Below are 6,107 nucleotides of genomic sequence, written 5' to 3'. Positions count from 1 at the left end.
GAGCCTGGGAGCAGTACTCGCTTTTATTATGTGCCTTTAGCCTTTTAACACTATGTAAGTGTACATGTGAATAGATTTTAATAGCTAAATATGTTGCAATTACTGGGTTGCACAATGTTTGTTTTTTCGTTCTTAATCCATGTATTGCCACATCTATATCGCGCTGAGTGACATCATCCAGCCTGGAGAGGACTGATAAAGATCACCCCATTCTACTTATTGCCACAGTTTTGGAGATGCACTTTATTCTTTGGGAGAATGTGAGTTCCCATTCTATAGTACACTTCAACACAGAGAAACAACCCCACAGTTAAAAACTTTATTGCACTATGTTATATTTTTATTCCTTCACATATACAACTTACTGATCTGCGCTCCCCTACTATATACAAACGTTCAACAAAGAGGGAACACTGCAGACCTTTCCTTGAAAGGGTTTTGAGCTGCATTTATTTACACCTTTATCAACACTTTTTTGCACAATTGTTGTCACTATTATACTGTATGTATTGATTTTTCACATTTTTTCACATTATTATAGTCACATTCACTGTCATCACTTCCTCTTTGGAGTGCAGTTTTTTTTTTTTTTCTTTCACTGCTATAAAGTTTAGACAGAAAGCCGATGACGAGAAAGAAAGAGAAAGTCAGTTGACACATGAGGAGAAAGCAAGAATGCAGGAGAAGGAGAGTGAGGCAGAAAGAATTGGGGAAATCATAAAGTATTAAAGGAAAGTTATTGGAGAGAGATGAGGGGGGAGAGGAGGACAAGAGTGGTGTGGGAAGAGGGGAAGAGAGAGAAGGGGTGGAGGGGGAGAAGAGAGAGAGAGGAGAGAGAGAGAGAGAGAGAGAGAGAGAGAGAGAGAGAGAGAGAGAGAGAGAGAGAGAGAGAGAGAGAGAGAGAGAGAGAGAGAGAGAGAGAGAGAGAGAGAGAGAGAGAGAGAGAGAGAGAGAGAGAGAGAGAGAGAGAGAGAGAGAGAGAGAGAGAGAGAGAGAGAGAGAGAGAGAGAGAGAGAGAGAGAGAGAGAGAGTGAGAATGAGAATGAGAATGCAGGTTGAAGCTGAAGTTTTTAATAAAAAACCCTCAAACCTGTAATTTTGACTTGCATTAGTGATTTTGATTATGGCAACCCATGCAAAGCCAGGCACTTTAGCTAGTATTAAATAAATTAAGTACACATTCATTAACTTTTTTTTTAAACACTTTGGCACATCTACACTGATGTTAAAAGTAAGGGGAATCTCCCCCCTCTGTACTCACCCCCATATTTGAAAATCCAGATTTTCCCCCGGGTTGTGACCCCAGGGATTTCATGCAATTCCGCGTGTCGGGGATAAAAACGGCAGCAGGCCTACTGAATAAGGGGACTCTGATCCCACTCTCGGAGTTGCAGGAAAGACACCACTCAGTAAAACTCCCCTTATATGGATTCTTTCAGATTAGGCACTTCCTCCAAGCGATATCCCAAAAGTCTAAGTTTTCAGGCCCCATGTCCTTCGAAAGGAAATGTGCGGTGGGAGTATATCAAAGAGGCCTGATCTCTGGAATCTACTCAGAGCTAGCACGTTCCATGATACCCGCCAACCATAACTATATGATGAAATGGTCTGAGGACCTCAATCTAGAAATAGATAGTGCAGACTGGGAGGACATTTGGGAAGCTGCAGCCAAAACTTCCATTTGTACTACTATCAAAGTGAATATTTACAACATTTGATTTCATTGGTACCTGTCCCCGAGCAGGCTGAACCAGATCTTTCTTGACCAGCCTGATATGTGTTGGAGAGGATGCAGTCAGAGTGGAGATCTGGTGCACATACCCTAAGGTCCAGATATTCTGGAGCATGATCTGCTCTCTAATTGAGGAAATAGCCGGAGAGGAGATCCGCCTAGATCCCCTGGTGTTTCTCCTAGCAAAACCGATGGAGTCAGTCCCCACCCCTCTCAGAAAACTAATCTCACATGTGCTCACCGCAGCTCACTGCTCGCACACAGCCAATTGGAAAAAAATAAAAACCCGTCCAAACAGATGGTGCTCAGTAGAACAAATGAGGTTAAACTAATGGAGTACTTATCGGCTCTCCTGAACCAGAAACTAGACCGGTTCAACGAGGTATGGGACCAGTGGCCATACAATTGAAATAGTATAAGAATTAGGCCTAGAAGAGGCCTGATGGCCCTTCCACTTGAACCGCCAGCTCTCTGCGCCGCCCCTCCCCCCCCCCATGGACGGGGGGGGCCCCGGCGGGACGAGGGGGAGACAATCTCCCCCTCCTCCTCTCCCCGCCCCTCCCCTAGCTCCATCCCTTCCCCTCCTCCCCCCCCCTACCCTTCCTCTCCCTTCCTCTCCCTCTTTCTCTATCTCTCCTTCTTGTCTGTCCTCTTCTATCTTCTCCACAGAGTTAAGTGGAGTTCATACATCGGTATGTTCGATGCAGTTTTCCCTGTATAGGCTTTTAAGGATTTGTTGGGCTACGGTTTGCTCACTGTGTCGGGTAAACATGCCTCCCGAAAATGATTTGGAATTTTTGTTGTAACCCTCCTGAATAAACAATAAAAATATTTGCAACAAAAAAAAAAGTAAGGTGAATTTACTTTTTAAAGTGGTAAACAGTTCAATGAATGTGTGCAAAAATAATAAATGAACGCATTTGTTACTAACCTAATAGCCATGCATTGCCATATACCCCCTCCTCAAAAAGACGATCAAGGGATGAGTGATGCAGGATATGGGCATTGTGACAGGAGCCTGCTTAGAATGCCCATTGTGGCATCATATACCACCTGCAACATTTACGTTTTTGCAGTTGCAAAACTCTAATTCCCGTTTGGTGGGGCTAATGCTACATGCGTGCAATCTGTGGCACCCATCACATTGGGGAAACCAGCAATTACATAGAAACAATATTTTAACTCCTACCAAGCTGTCCTTTCATGTGGGGAATATATATTTCCCCCTGTATGTATTTTAAATGCACAGAGGAATTCGTAGAGAGAGAAAATGAACTGTAAGATTACATTTACGGCAGCAACTGTATTTTGAAATGAGGCTTAAAAAATGAATTAACAGCATTTTCACTAGTCCAGGAATAGCATGGCTCCTGCCAGTGAGTGACTCTAAATATGGTCTAACATTTGACACACATGAACATTTGGAATTGACCGTATTCCCCAAATCCGGGTGGTGTGACCACTTGCTTTCTGGGTTGTTATGGACCATACAACTGTAGCTACATAGTCAATCCGAAGTGAAAGCGTCATTTTCGGTTTTTGCTTGGATCAGATCCCTTCTCACGTTATTTCCTCCTTAATATATGTAGCAATGGCTGGTCCAGACTGCCTCTCTGCCTCCTGTCATGTAAGTCCTTAGTAGCTACAGGCTGTGGGAGACTATTCTAGTGGCATTGACCCCCCTCATGCTGACTCTCTGAGTCACAGAGTGCTGGTGACACAGGGATCTGCATATAACCAATTGTGGTGCAGACCTTCTGCCCTCCCCTTCTGGTGCATCAAAGAGGAAGTGCTAAATTATAACAGTTCAGCTCCCTCCATCCTGGGGTGAGGAAGCAAAGAGAGTTCTCTTCCACCCCTCTTAGGGAGACGAGGTATGTGCTGCTCCTCCCTGCTGGGAGTGAGACATGCCAGGCAGTCCCTCATGGGCTGACTGAGAGAGAAATCAGGGGCCTCAATGCTATCAGAGAGCCAAGCACCATCCAGAGGTCTGGGACCCAGATCAATCTACTTTGCATCCGCTGTAATACCATCCACAGTGGATGTCTCAATAAAGCATCCCTTTTTGTATACCCCTGCCTGAGTCTACAATCTATTAGGCAGGGGTGTGAAAGAAGTCTGTTCTGGTGGAGAATGTTTCTGGGAACCCTGGAGCCCATCGGAGCTAGAGACTCTGACACCCTGAGAAGCAAGTAGAATTCACCAAAGCCTGTCCCCCACACCATCACGGACCACTCAGCTCTCCTCTCACGGGTATGCACGCACCACAGAGCAGTAGCCAGCAGTACATCTTTCAGAGAGGGGGGAAGCAGGGCTACAATTGGAGGCGCTGCTGAGATCAGGACAGGCTTTCAGAGACTTGGCAGTAGATAGCAAAAAAGGCCGGGGCGGGGCTCCTGATGCTACCCCAGGGACACTTGGCACCCATCCGTGTCAAGGAAAGGGGGAATCTCTCCTTGAGGCGTCACCGGGGAGGGGGCTGCCTAAACCCTTACCAGAGAAACTTTGTTGGGGCGTACCCTGAGAGCATGTTACCAGGGAGCGTGAATACCCTTCATCGTAGTCAAGGCAACAAATGTTTGGCTCTATATAGTGTATGTAAGAGGAAAGTCAACAAAAAACTCGTTCAACTTTTAACTTTGCCAATGCTACTCCACATGTAAAATCCTTGATAACCTGTCAGACCAAAGAGTATCAGGATAGGGTAGACTGGGTGCAATTTCAAATTACTTTTCCCCATCTTCAGGATCCTCTACTAGAGCCAGACCCACTGTTTATTTACATAATGCAGATGCAGTACAGAATTATTTACTTATTTAATTGGAAGCAACTTAGCACACTTTGTGCCATGTTTCAAATTACAGTATAATGTATCATGATATATAGAGACCTACTAGTATCTCTCTGTAGATTACTGCATCAATATACTGTTTGGGATGACTTAGGTGTCTCTGATTTACTTTCCACCAGAGGGATAATAGGCTATAGCATTGATTAAGAAAGCTTTAATCTCCATCTTTCAAGTTGAGGATCAATTCATGACCGAGTACTGTACATGCAATGCATGTACTCATTTTTGGGGTGATTTATATGATTTTTCACATATGATTTTTTAATATGATTTTTCATCCAACACCGAAACAAAATAAATCGCGTTTGAGTAAAACCAAATCCAAATCATCTGAGATCTGACTCCACAAGACTGTTCATGGTCCCAGGGTTCAACAAAATATCCGTCCGCTCCTCCTTTTCTTACCGTGCACCCCACAACTGGAACAGTCTATCGGAGACTCTCACTTCTGCCTCCAGTCTCAAAACTAAAGCTGTCTTACATTTTTATCTGCTCTGTAACTGTTATATACGCCTATAATATATACTATCTCCTATTGTGCATGCAATGTCTTGTATATAATGTACTGTATAACCCATTTCACAAACTGTAACTATTTATTTGTAACCATGTATTTGCCCTTATAACTCTGTGCCCAGGACATACTTGAAAAAGAGAGGTAACTCTCAATGTATTACTTCCTGGTAAAACATTTTATAAATAAATAAATAAAACAGCACAATTACAGTATATCCTGTCTAACTCCCCCTTCACTTCCATAGTGCAATGAATGGAATATATGGGATTCACATGCCCATATATTTCACCACTGAACTCTGACACTCACACCTATTCCAGCTATTTTAACAATCTTTATTGCTCAACTTCCATCAACGGTCATCTAAGAAGGGAACAGAATGAAGTATATTTAGAATGAGAGGATTTCCTTATCAAGTAAGAAAAATATATAATTATGCAATGATTTCAAAATGGCATTCTACAACTAGTAGGAGTGAGTTGAACAATAATCTGCCCTTTTCACATATTTGACTTCAGACTGAGTGCAAACTCACAAATCCTGTTTGGCAACATTTTACTTATTACATTTAATACATTCTGAACTATTGCAATAAGGTTACTAGTCACTAGTCATTAGGAAGTAAATTACATTTCAGTGGATAAGTATTTAAAGAATCTTAAGTAAGCATAGTTAAAATAAGTGGCATCAAAAAATGCTTTTATGAAGTAAGAGTGTCATAGTTACATATGCATTTTAATACATCCATATGGTCTCTATTTGTTATTGATTTGCCGATCTCTCTGTTAAGGTAGCCCAGGGTTCTGGCCTAGAGATCTCTTCTCTCCCTTCACACTGACTCCAATGGAATGGGACATTTGATTGAAACCATCTCTCAACAAACAAGTCTACACCAGCATTTGGCTGCCAAGGGATCCTACGCTACCACTGCTCCGCTGCTGGATACTCAGCTGCTGCCTGCTTCGCCAGAAGGAACTGTAAGTTAATTTAAGGGGTTTTAGCAGTTA

This window comes from Ascaphus truei, chromosome 7 (genome assembly GCF_040206685.1).
Source record: "Ascaphus truei isolate aAscTru1 chromosome 7, aAscTru1.hap1, whole genome shotgun sequence".
Classification (NCBI taxonomy): Eukaryota; Metazoa; Chordata; class Amphibia; order Anura; family Ascaphidae; genus Ascaphus; species Ascaphus truei.
Note: the sequence above shows the minus strand (reverse complement) of the source record.